Consider the following 21928-nt stretch of genomic DNA (forward strand, 5'->3'; position numbering starts at 1 on the left):
ACAAAACATGTCCTCGTATCATTACAAAGGTAAGATTTATAGGAGACAGAATTGTACACGCTTTTAGCCAACTATAATCACATAAGACACAGGAGTGTGCAACTTCTAGTAAAACTGTCACAAACAGATTTTAGCAGGGCTTTTTTTCACAAGGAAAAATAAACAGAAGTCCTATGACATACAGCGTTTGATCTGAGACAGGGGATCTAGAAGAGGTCACACAATATGACGGAACCAGCTTCCTGTGTCAACCACGTGTCCGTCTTCCAAAGCATCTTACCTCTCTGTCCACTTCTGTCCTGCACGAGATCTTACCCCTTTGTAAGATACATAGCAATGGGACTGATGACTCCTCTTGCTTAAAACATTCATTTTATTCCTAGAAATCGTATCTCTTTGGCCTTGTGTGGAAAAACTGACTGATTTTTTCAAGGTAGAAGAGGACAAAGGGAAAGCACTATGTAAGTAAGCTCTGTTCAGAGAAATCCCCCCAGTCACACAGCCTGGGATTACAGGTGTGCTTTCCTCGGCATCTCTCATCATCCCTCTTCCATTCCCCTCTCTTCCTCCTCTTCACAAACAGAGATATCTGGCCTATGGGAGATACGTGACAGCGTATGAGGTTCGTTTTCAATCCTAGATCGTGGGCTTGGGGGACCCCCCATGTGAGCGTGCGTATGTGTGTCCCCAGCTATCACAGTTAGAAAATGTGATTTTGCCTGTCGGTTTTTTCACTGCTGGAGACAAGAGAGGTGCCAGCTCCCCCCTAAATGCTAAGTGGTCTTCCTCCCGTCCTCCTTTCCCTCAGTACAATTACTAAAAGCCGGTTAATCACCTTCAGCACGCATGCCTACCTTGCTCCCTCTGTCCCTGAGGTGGGGTGGCCGGCAGCAAGACGGTGTTGGCTCCTTCCCAGGATGCAGGGAGGGCTGGGAACTTGGCCCCAAGGCCCCTGTGATTGGGTTGGGCCAGCAAGGGGCATCTCACAGTTAGGAGGAGGGCAAGAGGTGGTCCAGGGCTGTGGGGCTCTCCTGCCTCTCTCCTTTCCTGCTGGCTGGTCCCCTGCTTATTCAGACACAGCCCTGGGCTCTTGCAGGGACTGAGCACTCGCCTCAGCAGTCCTGACAGGGGAAAAACAGAAGGATTTCTTTATAGCATAGATCATTATACCACTTTTCATTCATTTAAAGTATTCAAAGTGCAATTACTTACACAATTTGAGTCAAGGAAATGAGTGTGTAGGGGGAAATGTATCAGCTAATGTGATTCATTAAGTAAAGGTGGGTGATATACATCCCTGCGCAGCAGCAAGGATGAGGTGGCTTGAACAGCTCTTAAATAATTAGATGGGTGCTGGTACTTGACATAGGGCAAATACTGTCCACCTCTATTAGAAAGGCATAAATTAGTCTAGGACAGCTCCACGCACTGCAAAGGCAATCCTGATTTCCAATTTTGCCTTCTGGACTGTTTTTTGGAACTATTTAATCTAAAAGATATGGTTGGCACAAGTACAAAGGGTGTAGGCTGGACATGAATGAACTGTGCCTGGAAATTAGAAGCAGGCTCTTAATGATTAGAGAAATCAGATTGTAGCAGAGAATAATAGAAGGAAAAATACCCTTAACTCCTTGAATACGTGGCATATTAAGTATGCTTCAGTCCAGAGTGCTCCACTGCACTTTACGTTCTCATGTCCAGTTGCAACGCTTACTGGAAATTGAACAATGCGACACCAATGTGCCAAACCAAAAGCATGTGATCCGCCTTTCACTTAAAGCTGTTTACTATACAATGGGATACAGTCATTCTATTTTATAAGATCAATTTTTTCATACCAGGTATCTGACAAGTTATCGTGTGCTCTCACTATGTTAATCATCTGTAATTTGAATCATGCTTCAGATGAGCTCTGCTCAGTTTGCGAAGCGTAGGAATTGAGGACATCTTTGATGTTCTCAGATAAATCATAGCAGCAAGACCGGGGGGAAAAATAGTCATAAAGAAACAAATCTCCCTCTGTGGTTAGGGTTTAGAATTCAGTTAATGCTAATTACAGATACAAATAACCTTGCAAATACTTTACAGAGATTTGAAATAATGAAAACAAAGTCCCAAATTCCTGTACAGTCATCAGTAACACTGTGTAGTAAAAGTAGCACTAACACAGCTTCTCAACAAGAACTTAGTCAAACATCTTTTCACCTTTCCCCCAGGGGGAGGATTTAGCTCCCAAACCTAGTTATCAAATCCAGAGCATTCTTAATAGCAGGGTGAGAAACGAGTCCCAGAGCCTCACAGCCAAACCTGGGACACTATGTCATGGACAAGGAGTAAGTCAGCTTCAGGTTGTAATCACCTCCCATTTTGTACTCCCCAAAGGTGTACCAAAACCCTACCAAACAGGTATTGCTTAACTCTTAATTTGGCCAGTTGGCTATTTCACAGGGCTAGTAAAATAGTGAGAGCTGGCACGAGCTGGCCTTTAGTAGGCTTGTCTTTTTAGGTTCATTCTTCCTTTTCTTATACTAAAACAATTACAGGGTCTTCCTCCCATGATTTGCATGTAGGTGAAATTTAGTTGCCTTTATTAGGAAGCAAGGGACTTCATACCAGTGCAGGAGTCATCAGGGCACAGCTTGGCAGGAGGCATAATCCATCCAGTCGCTGCACATCATTTTTTCTCTTGGCTAGCATGTCTTCAGGTTCCACTCCTTCTAAAGAAAGATTATGGTTACCATGAGCAGAGGAATCCTTTAATGCATGAAATCAGACAGAAGCTACACAGCTACCAAATATTTTACAGTCAGTCAGGTTGTCTGTTGGTCCTGAGGCAGTCACATAATATTCATCTCTCAAACCTTTTCTTTCACATCCCTTGTCTTCACAGTCAAAAGGATACAGTCTTTTACTGCAGGAAAAACAATGTGTATGGGTTGTGCTGAAGTAGAAACACAGAAAAGCTGAGTGTTTCAGCAAGGTAAGCTCCTGGGAAACAGTAGTGTTTTAAGACCAATACATCTTGTCTTCTTTGTGTTTTTACTTCACATGCAATAAGCACCCTTAAAATAACCCCAATCCCATTCGAATAGGAAAACAAGGCCTTAAAGAAGAACTGTTTACTCTGCCATTTGCTTTTTGTTTTGTAAATACTGACTACCTGTCAGAAATACCTTGCTCCCTCTTCAGTTAGCATCTTCTATCCCTTACTCCTGTTTGTACTTACTCTTGATCATTATCACAAGTTGCCTCACATCCTCAAGCTGCCTTGGCCTCTGCCCTCCCTGAAAGCTTCACCTACGTTTTCAGTTGATGCCCTCACTGACTCAGCATTGCATTCACCGTCAGGCCTGTTTGCTCTGAACTTGCCATAAGAATTCAAGAAGGCAGCTTGATTTTCATTCTTTACAGGGATCCACATGTGAGCTTGTACAAAGTTTTGCATTATGCATTCTGGAGGGTCAGGCCAGAAACTGATAGGCAAAGGGCATTAACATTCAAAGACAAGATGCACACCCCAGCTGAAGTTTCCTTTCTAAGGTACAGTGTATTAAGGAGAAGTTAATCTATAAGAGCGATGCAGGGCACAAAGCAACCATTAAGCACTGAACAGTGGTTATCGTTGTGAGTACACAAACTGCAGCATGTCACTAGAGACACTAACGTACTATGCCTCACTGGTATACAGCATTGAATTAGGAAACTACTTTTTGGAATACAAAATGTAAAAGCAGCTGCTCAACAGACATATTACTATGGCCTTCATACAGATTTCCAATTTTAAACTGGAACAGAAATCAAACTGACTCATATTTTACTACAGACGTCATGATCAAAAGATGGCTGCTAGTTAACCAGTTAGACTACTAAGCCAGTCTTTGACAAACGTAGCATATATATCATGTTGTGTTACCTGCTGTTATTTAAATACATTTATTTTACCACACGCTAGATGATAATATTCATAATTCACAAGGATGAATAATGATGATAATGATCACATAATTCATAATGATGACATGCTGATAGTTAATTATAGAAAAAAAAAAAAACCCAAACCAAAATGGAAGCTATGCTCTGTCCAAATGAACACATAGCAAAATCTTTATCGTTAAAAAGAGCCTACAAAACCATGCTATCGCACAAGTGGGTTGGGTTGTTTTTATGACCTGCCTCGATAGATGGCAACTGCCTGGAGGAAAACCACAAACACCGAGTGTGTAGGCAGCAGCATCACTTGAATGTATCACAGCTGCAGCTGTTAGGAGCTGAAATACAAAGGCTGGGAATTTTCATGGACAGCTTATGGTGAGATGTTTCTTATTCCCTCACTATCTGGCCACCTTCAGAACATGCACTATTTTCCTCTTTTCCCAGTTTGTCTATTCTGTTTGGATCCCGAACTGCACACAGAGGTCATGACTGTGCTTAAACTTTACATCCTGCAAAGAGCTCTGTTCATTATCAGTTGATTCTTTGTGATAGCTGTGATTAAACTGGTATAAATATCTTTACATCCCTAGGGATGAGATTACTATCTCTTTCGGAAAAAGTCTGGCTTTTACTAGCAGTACAAATTGACTGGGCAGCTAGATTCTTCCAAAACGCTTGTAAATGCAACATCCTGCACAGCAAGAAAAAAACGTCAACTGGAATTTTTTTCTTGAAAAAAGGATTAGATAAAAATTCCCATGGTGCTAGAACTATTAAGTGAAAGAAAACAGAGATGGAAAAGAATATGATGGAGAAAGATCAGTAAAAAGACTCTGATGTCTGAGCATCTAGAGGATTCTCTGTACTTCTGTATCCAAAAGTTCGTGGTAGACACTGCCTTCACAGTCCATGTAACAAGATACTGCTTCCTGTGTTTGTGATCGATGTGATATATGGGTTAGAATATTTGTGTGTGTTTCATTCTGGGCATTGATCCCATTAGCATTTTCACTTCCACACCAGGGAGAGAAAACTGCATTCTCCCAGCTATGTTCTTAATGTATGATTACTTGTTCCAATCTACAAGACACAATTAAAGGCATGCTCCTTGTCTACACCTCCACCCTCATTTTCTCTTAAAAACCAGTGTATATAAAATGTTACGTACAGATGACATCAAGTCTTCTGAAAACTAACAACGGCAAGTTAGATCTGGCGAAACAAGGGTGTTTTCACAGGCCAGCAAGCCCGCCACTCTTGAAAGCCTGCCAGGTTTAAATATTTAATGATAAGACATGGCATTCATCCTCCTAATCAATTCTTTTTTTAGATACAAGTCTGAAGAGTCTCAGAAAGTGCAATCAGGCAGTGCTGGAGACCTGCAGAGGCTTCTCACACCAAACAGTAAACAGCTACACTTGCTAGGAAATGGACAGGGGAGGCAGAATTCTCTGCCCTGTTCCATGAGAGGCACATTGAAGCCATAAAAGGGGTAGATTGTCTTGAAGTAAACTGGCTTTTATAAAACCTTTTCTTTATAATCTTCATATTGGGGACATTTTTTACTCAGAATCAAATTAAATGGAAACTTTAACAAAGTTGAAATAGGCAAAATTCCTTCTTGGAAGACAGGGGACAGGTATAAGTTCCACGCATGTAGAAGAACATCTACGAGATGTCTGCTTACAGACCTGGCACATAGGCACCATGCAGTGGGTGCATGTAAAAGTAGGCATGGGGTTTGGGTTTGGCCATGCAGTAGGTTACACCAGTTGTTTCAGAACCGCATGGAGTATGCATGGGCTGATCTAATATAAGAAATATAAGTGACAGAAAGTCAGAAAACTGTGTCTGAAGTCAACTTTAAAAAAGAACTTAGCTACTTTCAGCCAAATGCTCCTCCTTCTCTGATTGGGATTCCTAACCCTCCCTCCCTTCAGGAGCCAAATATGCATCCCATCCCTTTCTGCAAGACAGAGGATGGTTGGTGCTTTTCCTCTTACTTAACTAGCTGAAGGGACAGGACTCTCAAGCTGAACATGGGAACCTCCATCTAAGGTGATTCCCAGGGGAGACAAGACTGTTCTTCAGTGTCTGTCTCTCAACTGGTTGGTGCAAATAGACCATCCAAGTCAGCTGAAGAGGGTCTTGACTACTGGACTCTCCTCGTCCAGAAGATTCCCCTCATCAATGGATGATACTGTAATTCCTTCACAACTAGATTAATAAAAATTGGTTTATTCTCAGCAAAAGGAACTGCATCAACAAAGAGCTTCAAGACTGAAGACCACATAGATCCACAAGAGATACACATGCCAGATGTAGGCTCAAATCAACTCAGACAGAAGAATGGACCCAACCCCACTTCTCCCATATCTTTGGTGGAGCATTGGGTTTTATGGCATCTTTTATTGCAGAGAATAGTTCCCAGGAAATTATTTTGCTCTAACTGAAGCCAATAATAACATTTTTATTGTCTCCCAATGAGATCTGAGCAAGACTTATAATGCATTCATCAGCTAGAGAAAAAAATTGTGAGGATGCCAATGTTAACAGATAATAGCGCTCTCTACCCTTGCATTTCTTTTATGGGCCCCATGGATATAAGCTTAACTGTGATAGTTCATCAGGACAGCTTTCCTTTGGGCCCAGAGTTTTACACTCTGCATTTAACACTTAGATCATGATGCAAATACTCACGTCTAAACAATAAAAGGGATTTATTGTGTGATGACTCAAAGGGCATCAAAAACTGGTTTGAAAGAGATTCAGTGAGAATTCAGGTTTGCAGAAAGATGGGAATGATGTACACAAGGATAAAAAACTCTCCTTACAGAACAACAGGATTGATCTGGTTGTTACACCCACCCAATAAACAGTGCGTCTGTGGTTTTTTTAACTGCAGCTTTTCCTTATGAAAGAAGTTTGCTTATGCTTTTCACAATGTTCACAGGTTCTCTTTATGGCACTTCATATTTCTCTACTGCACAACAGAATAGAGACTAGGACAAAAATGTATCTGTGCTTTATTTCAAAGTGCTGTACAATAAAGACTTTTGTACAGTCCTTCGGGTTAAGTCCAGCATAGTGACAACTGATGTCATCTTCCTGCAAGGAGATGAATAGGATGAGCTGATAAAGGTGAACATGCTTAAATATGATTGTACAGCTCTCAGAGAGTGAGATAAGAAAGTAGATGTAAGTTTACTGTGATGGAAAATGCATGGGGACATTAGCAGTCATGTTCTGGTATAACCACATACTTCTCCATTTAAACTGCTGCTGCATACACCCCAGAGGAAATCCTTCCAATCATTATATAAAGAGGGTCCCAATACAACAAACCATTTAAGCTCATATGTCAATATTTAGCTGAATGGGTGGGAGTACTGCACTGCATAGGTACTGCACTCAGTGGGTACAGATGTGCTCACTTTCTGTATTTTATATCAGCAGAAATATTCACATAACGTACAGGAAAATATCAACAATCCTTGATACAAATAATTCAATGTACTTTCTGCAAGTTTGTGTACAAGATAAGACCAAACATTGACAAAGAACTTGACAATTAGAAAACTGAATAAAAAGCATTCATCTCATTTTGAATGTTTTTCAGGAGATCAAATATTGGAAAAACTGCTCAAAAATGCGGGTGTCAAGCACAAGTCAAAATCTCCTGTATAAATTTGAAGGAGAAAGGGAGTAAATGTTGCATTAAGTAAACAAGCAAATAAGATGTAAAGTTTTCAGGCAGCCTCATCTCCAGTTACTAGAATGGGTGCCTGCTAAGGTCAGGACTTACTAAGTTTCACTGTGTTAGTGTGACCTTGTTTCTGCAGAAGCTATTATAGTACCAATGAGCTACTAGAATATTTTGCAGCAGACTGGGCTGGTTACTGTTATTCTCAGCTCTGATTAGCCAGAAAGGCCCTTGTGATGATGTTAAACATACCACATTTCCCAACAATGACTGTGATCTCATCATCAAGAGGAAATACTTTCCAGCCCTTTTGTTTCAAACAGATAAAGCAAACAGGAAATACTCAGCTACCTTGCTCCCAGTCTTTTGCCATCCATTTCACTACTTCCTGCCTATGTCTATTTTGGGAGAGAACCATATAAGAAAACTGCTTCTTCAAAAGTTCAGGTTTTGCTTATGCAGGCAGCTTGAACCTTCACTATCTCATTGCCTTCTCCCTCCTCCTACCCTCATGGTGGGGGAAAGGGCAGGAGCAAAAGGAGGATTAAAACAGGAGTGTTCACAATATCTGCTTCTTTTAGCTACTGCCTTTCCTTCCTTTTAACTAAGGGCTATTTTTCATAGCACAGAGAAATTGTTCATGAATATTCTCTCTGTAGTGACAGTGGGAACCGGGCATGCAGGAGCAGGCATCACAGTATTTTTTTTACTCTTTAAACTGACAATTCCAGGCGTCTGATTCCATTAGTTATTTGAGGAGAGTTAACCTCTGGCTCTGTATTTTTGAAAAAAAACAAAACAAAACAAAACAAAAAAACCCCAAAGAATTTCATGCAGTCCAACAATTTCTTGTTGTTTTCAGAAAATTTGGAGGCATTAATGCAACATTAAAAAAATTGAGGAATTCTGGTTTGTATCATAAATGTAAGGATTTTGTGTTTGTATCACACTAGTGTATGAAACAGGAAAAGAAAAGAATGGGAGCATAACAAAGATCTTTGCACAGAGGTGGTAGCCTAAAAATGGTTGTGGTTTCTGCTTATGATGATCTTCAGGGAGCTGGAAACTGTGGTGCAGAAATGTCACATCTTTGTTGTTTTCTTAGGGAATATTGCATTTTTTTTATGCCAACATCATGGCAGATGACAAGGAAAAGATCAAGATAAGGGTGCTCTGATTAGGGAATTTTCTATACTTACTCTCCTTCCACCAGTCATATTTACTCAGGGAGGGGGGAAAAAAAAATCAGTGGGAAAGTATAAAAAATTCCCAGATACATTGTTTGAAATAAATTATATTTTTAAAAGGAAATCAATTGAACACTTCCTACTAGTTCATGAGGTCAGTTTCCACCTCGTCCATCTCTCTGATTTTACAGCCACATAGCTGTCTTCAGGTGTTTATTTCCTTTCCTTTAATCTCTAAATATCTTTTGACTCTGGAAAACATTTCACAGTAAGTCTACAGATAGCCACTCCAGTATGATAATATTCAAGAACAAGGCATACATACTCAATTTTATATGTATTAATGACAAAGACAGCTTTGAGAGGTGTTTTACATCCTTAAGCCTTTTCAAAAAATACACAAGAAGCAGAAACACGTACCAGTTCTGATTTTTTCAGAATGACCCTGTATTCAGTTCAATTACAGATTAAGATGATCTCCAGTTTCAGCTGAAGTAAACTCAGTTTACTCACCAGGTGTTCTCACCAGGGGAACCAACGTCACACATAAGCACCAAAGTAAGAAGAGGCCTCCTCTTCTTCTCTAGGGTTTCTCTATGTATCAGAGGCGTATCCATGTGACTACAGTAATGCAATACTCCTCTTCATCACTTTTTAAAATTTTCTCCTGTTAAGGATAGTAGCCTTATGTTTTTCCATTAATCCTCCACCTGCAGCCTCATATTCCAGACTGACAGACTGGAATTTGCTGTATGAAGGATGCTTTTATTAATCATATAAATCTTTTTATGTGGTGCAATACTTAGCCCAGACACATAAGTGTTTCAGTGGGCATGAGAGAAATAAAATCTTAAGCCTGACACAGAAAGAAGTTCTCACTGAAGTCATTACAGCGAGCAATGAGGTGATTCCCCACTCTGATGTTAAATCTGCTGCAAATGCACCAATGCTATCATTCAACAGCCTCTGGCAATACCGCCTCAGTAACAGGTTTAGACAGCTTAGTTTAATTATTATTATTAGTTTGTGAATATCTTAAATTCTGCACCATGGCACAGATGCTTTATGCCAAATACAATGTTCCATTTGGTGCAATCTATATTTCTCAATTCAGTTAAAATTTCGGTTTGAGCTGGTTCAAAGTGAAATTGTTTTCAATTTTTCACTTTGGCCATGCAATTGGAGAAAAACAGTCCTTCAGCCTTACCATGCTGTTGCCAGGTACCAAACTGTTCAGTGATGACTTAGAGACTCAGTTATTCTTTTGAAGAAATTGGCCAGTCTCAGACCTCACTCTTGTTTGAAGCTATTCACAATCTATTAATTTCAAAAAGAAAAGGAAAAAAAATCCCAGATGTTAATTACATTTTCAAGTTCACAGTGATTTAACTCAGGTGCTTTTGTAACAAAGGAAAATGTGCTGACAAAACTGTGACTCGCAAATAAAAAAATTTAAACTTGACTGTGTTTAGATACCCCAGCAACACCTGTTCTTTAAAACTAGGAATCAACAGAAACAACACATGGTTTGGGTTGCAGCATTCACTCTCCTAATTTTCCTTAATTTTGTAAAGACATTCAGTCTGTATCCCAGCTTTTCAGACCATCGTGTGGGAGAACTCAGAAGGAAGATCTCTCAGCTTAAATAGCAGAAGGGTTTGAATCATCCAGCTCGCAGCTCATTATCCGAGGAACAGGCGTACTGAACACACAAGACTCCCTTTTCCTCACATCCCAAGCCACAGACTGATGCCTGAAAACTTCCCTTGCACCAGAGAAAGCTTGGTATTATTTTTAGGCTTCTGATGTTGCTATGTAAGTCTATCCTATACCAGTGTTCTTCAGTCTGTGGTCTGCAGAGATACTATGGGCTATTTATTAATTTGGGATATCGGAATATGGAATATTCTTAAGGGACCGTTTCTTAATGTAACACAGAAAATTAAGATATTGTTGGTGAATGCAAATTCACTGTCCCAGGGCCAAGAATTCGGTGATCTCCCAGTCGCAAGAACTGGGAAGGTGCCAGGCCAGGATGCCTCCATTTCTGCCTTTTGTAGTCAGCATCGCCGTAACAGGTAAACATTTACTCTGCAACTATCACACACCATGTTCCTGCCTTCTAAAAGATTTAAAAGCTCACTAGCAGACAGCTAATTTTGTTTAAACAACACGCCTATCTTGTGGCTCCATTCTTGACTGAGAAACTGCTTATATTGGTTTTCCCTCAAGGGCTTCACTTACAGTAAACACAATTAAAGCTAAACACATTATCTACTGTATATCATCATTAGAAATTGCCTTTTGCTTTTAGCTTTGTCTTTGGGTGTAGTCTGTTCTAGACGCAAGACATCCCTCGGTGATTAGGATGCTGCACCTCTGTGCCCTAAAACCCTTTTTAAGTTTAAGTGGTGGACAGGATTAGATGCTGCAGACGCAAAATCACAGTACAATGACATTACTCAAAAAATACTCCAAAGGATTTTAAAACCTGTTCCAAATTTAAGCCAGAAAGCCTGTACTATTACTAGCTGGCACACCAAGCTGGCTCAGAAAGGGGGACATGATGGCGGCACAGGGCTCCCAGCAATGTAGAAACCCATCTTTGCATTTTCCTTCTGCATCACCCTTGTTTTTATGGTTACAGTGAGCGACTTTGTCAGGAGTACATGTAAAAGGCCTAAATCAGCATTTCCTGGCTTTGTCCTGAAAGTGACTTTTGCTCTCAAGAGGATGCCAGCAGGACAGGGTACTGATAAACTATCCTTCCAGCTTAACTGGGAAGGATATAATTTTTCCACACTTGCATGTATGTTTGAGTACGTGCTGGTGTAGTTTCACTACTTCCTCTGCAAAAGGCGTGTTGCAGAGATGGGCATATGCTACGAACACACCCCTTCCAACAGATCTCGTTACAGTCTCTCCTTATGAGAGAATAAGAGGGAGGATCCAAATCTGAACTCTCCAACTCTGTATCGCTTGGGTGCCTCCTCCCTCACAGAACTATTTAAACACCCATAAGTACCTTCCTAAAGCATAAAAAGGGAGATCTGACAGCAGGTTGTTTGGATCTGTAAAAGCAACTCTTCATTTTCTCAGTGTCTCTTTTCTCCCTCCCTGCCCTCCGCACCCAGCTTTACCCTAGCAAAGCCCCACGCGACACCCCAGTGCAAGAACACCGGTCAAGAGCAGAGCAGCAAGCTGACGAGATCAGGCAGAACGTGGCAAAAGCATTGATGAAGTAACCTCTGGGTCTTTCTCTGCTGCCAGTCATGCAATTTGGGTTTTGTCGATTCTGCTGATTAATGCTGTTACAACAATCCAGAGACAGGTTGCAAGGGCAGATGGGAAAGTGTCACTCAGCTGACAGATAAGGGGAAAAAAGAAGCTGGGGGGGAATAAAAAGAGTAATATTTCTGAGCTTCTCAACACATTGGCCTATCCGACTGCTACAGGAAACTATTAGCTGTTTTACCGTAGCCATTGAGAGCAGCACTAAAATAGCAGCAGAGCAAGAGGAATACTTTTATTTGCTCTGCAGAAAAAACTATGTACTTTACAACAATGCCACTGCCTGATCTATTAATCATCATTTGATCCCTTTCCCAAGAAATAAAAAAAATTGGATGCCAGGGACAAATGGGTCAGGCAAAAAGACTAGGTTTAGCAAGGAAAGGTTTTACCATCTTGAAATTTTTTGCATAATGTCCTTTTTACGTTCCTAATTGATAGAAGCATCAGGAAACAGATTATTACTATATTACTCTGACCAGTATTTTTGCAAGAGTTAACGAGACACAGAGCAGTGCAAAGCATTTCCAGAGGTACATAATCTAACTTACTCTTGTTTAATTATTATTTTTTGAGAAGAAACACTCCAAGCAGGGCTGCTGGAGAGAAGCATGCTGTGTTCAAATTAACCTACTCTGATCTCTCACTTGCATTAATTTCTTGTGCTCCAAAAGGGAAACCATTTGGTTAGGAGCACCAGTGTGGCTTTTGATCCTTCAGTACATAATCACTGTGCGTCTTGTCTGTGAGAAATATCTGAGAAGCAAATAGAGGACCTCATGTATGGCAGCGAAATACTCCTAAAACCAGTGCCTAGTAAAAAACAGGAAAGATCTGGGAATGAAGGAGGCTGACTGTGCTCTGGCAATAATGATGTACTTGGTGCCACAGTGTCACAGTAATAGCACTGTGACTGAGTGCTTGGGATTTCAGTCCTTGAATGAAGGACTGCTTATGTCAGTAGCATGTTTCTTTATGAAAGGCAAACAAATGATGAACATCTTTTACCAGGGACAGATTTTGCCACTTCTCTTTGCTCACAATCCTTATTTGCCCACAGACGCAATGCAGGCAGCAGAGACATTCTTCATTAATTTTCTGCATAGAAAATATTGCTCACTGGAATGATCTTTTAGTAAAAATATATTGAAGTGATGAGTTACAGTACCTACTTCCCAGGTAGAGTAGGAGACAAGTGTGTGCATACTGGGGCCATCATATAAACATTTCCTTTTTGCCTGACGAGGGATCAGAGGAGGAAAGGTGTTGGGAGTGGGACTGGGCTGCTCAGTGGTGACTCAAAGCTAAGCAGCCCTTCTCAGGGCTCCGCTTCAACTCAAATCACTCCTGACTAACAGCTTCATCCTCTGGCATAGCACAACTTGCTGCAGCTGACTCATGTCAGAGTTTCATGCTGAAACAGTTCCCTGTATCTTCTTTTTTCAGCCTAACATAACTCAAATACACTTAAAAAATAAAAATGGTGTCATAGAGTTTCAGAGACTTCAAAACTAAGCTACACCGCATAACTGAAATACTCAGTTTGTGTTCAAGACACGCTATGCTGGTACAAAGATATCTGCATCTCTCTGATACTGCCTCCCAACAACATTCACGCAAACCAGTTAGTTTTGGTTGTGCTATGCTGGTGTTACCTCCATCTGCTGGGGCCAACATTCGAAGAATCTTTCCAAAAAAACCCAAAGCGTTTAGAGCACAATGACTCTTCCTTTGGCTTGTTTTTTTTGTCTTCTCTTTTTCTTTCTATACAAATGCACAGACACACAGCCAGTTCCTGCACCTACTGGACAAACTAGCCTGGACAACTTCTAAGGGTGTATAATTTCAGTTCTTTGGGTGGAGGGTTTCAATTATTTTACTATCACCAAACAAAGGGATGTTTAATGGCTCTCTCAGTAAGCCAGAGCAGTTTACTGTCCAAGTGAATGACTTGGCTGCCCAGCCAGATAGGTATCAACAATGGTACACTATGCACAGACAGAATACTTGTATCTTCATGCCAAAAAAGACAGTGCGTCAGTCTGGTATTCACTTGACCACAGTGAACACAGCTAACAACCTCTAGGGTATGTGACTGCTTTTCATGTCACAGTGCTGGCAGAATAAGGAGTGCATTAAAAAGGGTAGAATTTCAGCAGTTAAATAGGATTGAAACCCGAAATAGCAGAAAATTGCTTTAAATGACTCCACCGAGCACAAATGACTTGTAAATTCAGAAGGGACATACACCAACATAAGGATGTGTTTTCACAGCCTGACAGGAGAGCATTAAGCAAGTTCTACAGTACAGTAAGTGCCTCAACAACCATCCTACTTACAGCTGATTTCAGGATAATTCCCTCTCTGATCTCCTGTACTACTTTTGCATACCTCTAAGCCTCTGCAAGTCACTCTTGGCATATCTCCAGATATAGACTGATAAACATTTGAACACAGCCGGACAACAGTTTCAGGGAATTGTTTCAGGCAGAGGACTCTAACTTCCTCCACTGTGACCTATCGTGTCTTTTGTTTCCACCAAGAAAAGCAGGGCATATAAAGTAGATGGGATCATTTTAATTAGCAAGGACTTGATACCTCAGCCACTACTCAAGGCTCAACAATAGGGTCATTCAGATGTGAGAGGGCTCTGGGAGCAAGTCCAAAAATAACTTTAAAAGTACCTAAATTATAAGGAACAGGATTTATGGAGGACCGTAGGTTCTGGCCTCAACTTCAGCTACAAACAAAACACCCCTCATCTTATCCCTACACAGATCTTTGAATGGCCTATTTTGAACTCAGTGATGGAAAGGAGTCTTAGCTTTTAAATGGTAGTCATCATTTAACACATTAAGAAGAGATACTGGATTAAAGACTATTTGTGAGTGACTATTAATAGGTAATACTGTTTCTGCTTATATTTCTGGTAGAATGGATGGTAAAAGATCCAAGTAGGTACTTCTGAGTTTAGGGGTGGGGTTTTTTTGGGGGGTAGGGAGGTGGTGTTTTTTTTTTAATTCTGGTTAATTATTCTGTCAAATCACTTAGAAGCAGATATTTCAGGATAGCAAAGATGAACACATTTAAACCTGAGGCTTCTAAAAGCGAGAGAGAGACTTACGAGGTTTGTGTTTGTTTTGTCACCCACTGAATCCAAGCGCTCTGGGCCAATGCAGGCTGCAGGTGGCAGCATCCAGTAACCCAGCTGCGCGGTGGGGTGAGCTGAGTCCAGATGAAAGTCAATACAGGGTTTTGCTGGTTTTGAATCCATGTCCTCTACTGTAAGTGCTTTGGTATCTGTACAATTTCAGTCTGACTTTTCCATTTTAATACAATATTGATTCTAACAATTGATGTATCATTAATCTCTATTTTAGTTTTTGACCTTTATGACTCTGCCTTCTACATATTATTGTTACATTCTCATATAACTGTACTTGCGTACGTCGCAAGTAACTTGCCTAAGTTACTCTTTGATCAACACCATCTTCATCAACACCCCAGCCCCACAGAAAAGCTGTTTTGTCCTTTCTGCCAAGTACAGAGGTACAGGGAATGCTGTTCTCCCTAAGGGGAACCTCTTTTCTGGCAGATTTTTGTTAAGTGCTCTGTAAGCTCAATCAAGGCAAAGGTCTAAAAAAAAAAAAAAAACCAAAAAAAACACATGATCATCTGCTGCTGCAAAAAGGGAATATATGTTCTCTTACACAACGTCATTCTCTACTTACCGAGCAGTTGAAGTAATCTTCCAAAAGGTCTAACCATAGGAATTTCAAGAATCCTTAGCATTTCCAGGAGTTCACTGATTGGGATTTGTATCTTCGATTATGATAGTAGTTCAGCCATAAACCAATCACAACTAATAGCAGCTGTGCTGAGCTGTCTCCATCTTTTCATCTTTTCTATTTTAGATAAGATGCTCTAACATACCGCTTGTTTCAAGTGAAGAAAGTGAAGGAAGATCCAGGAGTCCAAGATTTAAAGTTATATTCCTCTCTTGCGGGTGGGGGGGTGGGGTGGGGGGGGGGAGGGGGCGGGAATTGGTTTCAGATCATTTGGTTCATGGCCAGAAGCTGAAAACATTAGTATCATAGAATCATAGCATATCTCAAGTTGAAAGGAACTCCCTGCTCCTCGCAGGACATCCTAAAGCTAAACTTATGAAATACAGGTCTAAAAAAAATAAAAAAAAATAAAAAATCCACATATGCTCATAAACTACGCATGCTCAAAATTAACAAAAGGGTGCATTTGTCAGTGCAGCGCCCCACACTGGGACTAGGGTTAATTACTGTCCCGGTTAATTAGAGGACTCAAGAGCCTTTGGCAGCCTGCCCCAGGCAGGCACTGGACCCTGCAGCACCTCCCTTACCCTCGGACTCCTCCTGGCTGCAGGGACCTGAAGCTCCTCTTCAAGAGACAGCAGGCAATGGGATTCAGTGTATTTGTGCCTTTCAAGTCCTTTTCCCTTGTGGTACAGACAGGTCTGCACTGACCTTTTTCTGTAGGGCAGGGTCCCCGGAGGGGGAAGCAACCTCTAAAATATTTTGATTGTACTTATAATTAGTCTTTGCAAAGCCTGTGCAAAGTCAACATAGCCTTTGCAAAGGAACAGACATTTTTGGCCTCTTCAAACTATGTTCAATCTCCTTTCCACATTGCCCACTTTTATAATTAAAACAAAGTAGAGTCCTAGGGACAACTGAAATAACTGAGATACTTATTCTTCTGACTGCACCAAAGTTTGTAATTAGACAGTAATTCAGTCACCTGACCACATACTCTTTCTTACATCAGAAACACCTCTGGTTTGCAAGCCTGCTCTAGCGGTCAGCTCTTTCCAGCATCTCAGCTCTTACCATTGAAGTTAATTACTCAGCTGTGGATAATGAACTTTCCAAAATGACCCCATGGGCTAATGGTCCAGTCTTCTTCCTTCTGAGATCAGTATCATGATCTATAAGGTGGTTTTGTGATATGCATCACATAGATGGAAATCCTGTTGATTCCCACTGTCTACAAAAGTCAAAAGCCCATTGGTTCGAGCAGAAAATTTTACAGCTCCTGGACATGCTGAACACAGCCCAATTGTATAATCATTGGTGTCAGCATCACAGACATGCCAGCAGAATGGGCTTTGTCCTCTCTGCGTGAAATTTCGCAATTCTGTATTTTTACCAATCTGTGAGTCTGCTCCTTCGTGGTTGTGGCTCTAGCAGTTGTTAAGGTGTGATAATAACCAGTAGATGCAATTGCATTCTTATAGCTGGATTTCTCTGTTGTAGTGTTTCATGCTGTGGTCCATTACTCCAAGACACGACGAGCTCCGTAGTAATCTCACAGCTCCCAGCTGACTTCCTGGAGCCTTGCCCAAGCCAAACTTTGTGGCGCCGAGTTGGAAGCAAAAATACTACTTTTTGGTAGCAGTGATGTAGTAGCACGAAAGTAGAATTTGTTGTGAATGTGAGGACTTCTCAGCTAACAAGACAGAGTCTCCCCTTGAAAACCATTAACAGCCAAGCTGGTCAAAAAGAACAAAAATTAACAACATACTTTAAATAACTTCTCCATCAATTTTGAAATATTCTCATTGATTTTTTCCATGTACTGTTTCAAAGTTAGGGTAGTGGATATTTTTCAACATCCAAAATAAGAAAACAATAAAACATGTTTATAAAAGTATTTCTTGCAAATCAAGGCAAATGTTTACTAATTTTCTTATGATTCAATGATTAACTTGGAATAAAACTGTTCAGCTTTTCCTACCTCACATTGTCAATGAGTAAGACTGTGCCAATGCTACAACCATCTTTCTGACACCAGGCTCAGAGCTTTTAGTAGTTATATTAAAATTTAAAAAAAAAAAAGAAAAAAGAAAAAAAAAAGAAAGGAAAATCATTACTTTTGTGCTACTACTAAGTAATGGTCCCCACTGTGGCTAGGCACGCAATCCAGCTATAGCAGGCTGGGGTTTCAGATCAGGCTAGTTGCACAGCATACTGTGATTTTTCAGATTCCTGCATGGCATGTGTCTGGTTCGCTTTTCTACATCATATTTTAATAGGCAAATTATTAGAAAAAGCCTATATGTAATTTTTCATATTGGAGATCATTTTTCATTCGGGAACCATTGTGTATAAGTGTTTTCTGCTTTGTTTTGAGCTATGTGCCACGTGTCACTCAAATATTTACTTTGCATGTTAAAGCAACTCATCTCTAGATCTTATCTGAAAAGAATGATGTTTCTTATTTGAGTCACTCTTATCCTTCTTGTGTAATCAGTGTTCTAAGAAATATGTAGCATTCAGATACCAAACAGGACAGGCAAGTTCCCAGTCAATAGGATGTATACTCAGCTATAGTAAATTGGCATTTTAATTGAGAAAGGAATTCTTTCTACCGGCACTATATTTATGGTAGACAATAGCAGGGATATTCACAGACATTGAGATTTCTTGAATTACAAAACACTTCCAGCCCCAGATACCATTAACTGCAAACAAATGCCTGCTGGTGTAAACAGGAGGGGAATTGTGTGCACAAGGTCTCTGCTTTTTATAACTGGAAAGAAGGTTCAGATTTTTATCCAAGCTTTACTAGGAAAGGACATTTATTCATCATTAGTTTTCCAGTAGCAGAGAAGCTATATCAAAATATGGGTTATCTGTAATAAGGTCTAAATTCAACTTTATTTTTGACATGCTTTAACAAAGACGTATGTCAACTGGGCTAGACCCTGAACACAAACAGCAAGAAAGAGACAATTGTGCCTCAAATAACACCTGAACTATTTAAAAGAGAGCAAAGGGAGGAACACCTCTCACAGTTTCATCAACCCACAAGTTAGGAGCACAGCATGAGACAGCTGGCTGAGGCCCCACTAAAGTCAATGGAGAGATACAGAAAACTCCACTGTGCTCCACTCCATCCTCATACATGGCATGAAGAAGGCCCGGCCAAGGAGGAACTGCCCTGCAGGGGGGCTCACTGCACTGCTGCGTGCACTGTCCTGTGTACATCCTCGGGATGCTCTTAGTCCTGGGCCGGGCTACAAACCTCCCCGAGCTTTCACTGGGGCAGCTTCCCCACAATACTGCCTTATACATGGGCCTGGGTAGGTCTCACTATCCAGAAGTGCTCTGGCTCCACCAGCAGCTATGCAGGAATCCCCAGGTGAAGTTTTACAGCCTGTATCATATACAACGATCCTTCTGATCGTAACTCCGTGGTTACAACATCCACAGTCAGAACTAGGGCAACCAACTACATGCAGAAAAAAAAAAATTATCTTGAATCCCGTTGTCCCATCATATGAGATGACAGGAGAGACGCCCCCAAATAATTGTCAATGTAGCTCGTACATGCAACAAGAAGCCATCTTTTGTGACAATAGGAAAAGCAATCAGCTCTGATGGACTTATTTAATATGATTATTACACCCTTGTTTTTCTCTGATAGCATACAAGATATTCAGGGGATTTATATAATTATTCAAGGGGACTGATCTAATCTTTCTCTTTGATAAGTATCACGCTACTCCTCTCAGAGCAAACAGCGTAATTAAGATTGCAAAAGAAAGCCAGTGATATGCATGTAAACAGAAGTTTAAAATCACTCACTTCCCCCACAGGCTGAAGAATCACAGTGAAGTTGGTGGGTGACCACAGCAGGGAGGGAAGTGAGTATGGCAGGAGACAAGAGGATCTTTGTGTCTTCTCTTCTACCCTATAATAAAGGCTGAGGATGTGAGAACATGTGCATGCCCAGTGCCACTTGGACCACGCGAAACAGATCTGTCTCACAAGTGAGTGCCTGCCTCCTGTGTGCCTGTAAACAGCCCTAAGAGCTTTAAACAGCTTCAGGTTCTTTCATGAGCATCAACTTGGCAGTATGTTAAGCATATTAAAGCTGTTCTAAATATTTAAGCACTTAAATCACCCTACACCACAGTAAGAATTTCTTGTGCATGAGCACTTTTGGATGCACTCATGGCTTCATCAGCTTTTTTCCTTTAATCTTCAGAGGAAAAAAAAAGACACCCCTCCCTAAAGAAATTGGCCCTTTCTCCCACAGATTAGTTTCCGGTGTAATGGTAGTGTCTCTGATTGCAATGTTACAGTCACTGAAAAGCAAGGAATGAAACAATTCAGGGCTAGTAATTACAAGAAGAATATACATAATTAACAATTTTATATGTCAACACGGAAGAGGGGAACTGTGGCTGATTCTAAACTCTGTACCCCACAGAACACCCAAGTATATGTTCAGAGAAGAAGTATTTCAAAAAATAATAGTCTCACAATATTCTACCACAAAGAAATATTAATTTGATAGCAACCACAGCCATCTTAAAATCTATCTTTAACCTACCTTATCAAATGTTTCCATGAACAAAAGAAAATCTGGTCCGTGCCAAGCATCCACCTGGTTCCCCACGGAGCTGGGCAGGAGCAGGAAGGGGAGGGAGGCAATCCTGCACAGACAGCCCCTGCAGCACACATCTCAGCAGCAATTCCTCATCCCCAGTCTCACACACTATGGACACTTAACTTGAAGCCAGAGAGAAACATAAGCACTTTTTGGTATCCATGGCTTTTTTCCCCATACACGCATACGCGCTCACAAACCTGTTACTGAGGTTCAGATCGCAGAGGACCATCTCACAAGTATAATTTCAGAGATATTTAGCTATCATATATAAAAAAATAAATAAATACTAGAAATATAAAGGGACTATCTTTGACTCCATTTTGTTCTACAGGTATTACTGTTTTGACACCTCTCTCTTTTCTTTCTTTAATACATAGTGTTTTCGCTAGACCCTAAAACACCTCATGAAGGAATGGTATGTTGCAGTATGAACATGCAGTGACTCAACCTGATCCAGCCTCTGTCTATACTGACAGGTAAGTTCTATCATGGAACCCCAAAAAAGTTAAGAGCACATTATGTGCTTCTCTAGTGCCAGCAGGACATTCACCAGCACAGATAAGAATACACAGAGATGTATTCTGACATATATTCTCTATATCCTGGTATGTTCTGTGGTTTCCTCTGAGTTTCATTCACAATATGTCAGTCTCAGAAGGCTCACTACTCTTTCCGTTTTCATTCATTTTATTATTCTATTCATGAACATCATTCTTTCATTCTTGATTTTCACTGGTGCAAAGCATGTCACAAATGAACACCAATAAGATGTTTCCAAGAAAAACTTAAACACCTCTAAATTGCTAGCAGAGAGTCAGATTTTTACAGACGGGTTTGCTGTTGAAGAATTTGAGGCAACTGTTGACTGAAAAACTTATGATGATGTTTGTGTCTCACAGGAACCATGAATTGTTAATGACTGCATCTGCAAGGAACAGAATGAGTAAAGACACACAGAGTGAGAATTTGTGGTGGGTTAACCTCTGCTAAAAGCAGACTCCCACCCTGCCGCTCGCTCACTGCAGAACAGGGAGAGAAAATAGGAGTAACAGGAATGAGAAAACTCGTGGGTCAAGATAAAGATGGGGAGGTCACTTAGCAATTACCATCATGGGCAAAACAGACTCAATATGGGAAAAAATAATATCATTTATTGCCAGTTAAAATAAATAATTTCAGGTAGTGGGAAAAAAAATACAAACATTAACACAACAACTTTCCTCCCGCCACTCCCAGGCTCTGCTTCACTCCTTCACTGTTGACTCCTCTACCTAACCTGAGTGGTGCAGGAGGACTTGGGGGGGGGGTTGTGGTCAGTCCATAGCATCTATTCTCTGCTGCTCCTTCCTCCTCACGCTCCTTTTACTAATCCCCTATTTCA

The 21928-nt window shown here is 40.7% G+C and overlaps 1 long non-coding RNA gene across 1 annotated transcript; it reads right to left on the bottom strand.

Moving 5' to 3' along the window:
* Window positions 1–874: 874 nt before the first annotated feature.
* On the bottom strand, window positions 875–16019 carry LOC134520202 (uncharacterized). The gene is made up of 3 exons (XR_010072375.1): window positions 15846–16019; window positions 2614–2717; window positions 875–1121 (listed from the first exon to the last, which is right to left on the bottom strand). It is a non-coding gene; the product is annotated as an uncharacterized LOC134520202 (long non-coding RNA).
* Between the last annotated feature and the right edge of the window lie 5909 nt (window positions 16020–21928).

Source organism: Chroicocephalus ridibundus, chromosome 8, assembly GCF_963924245.1.
Source record: "Chroicocephalus ridibundus chromosome 8, bChrRid1.1, whole genome shotgun sequence".
NCBI lineage: Eukaryota > Metazoa > Chordata > Aves > Charadriiformes > Laridae > Chroicocephalus > Chroicocephalus ridibundus.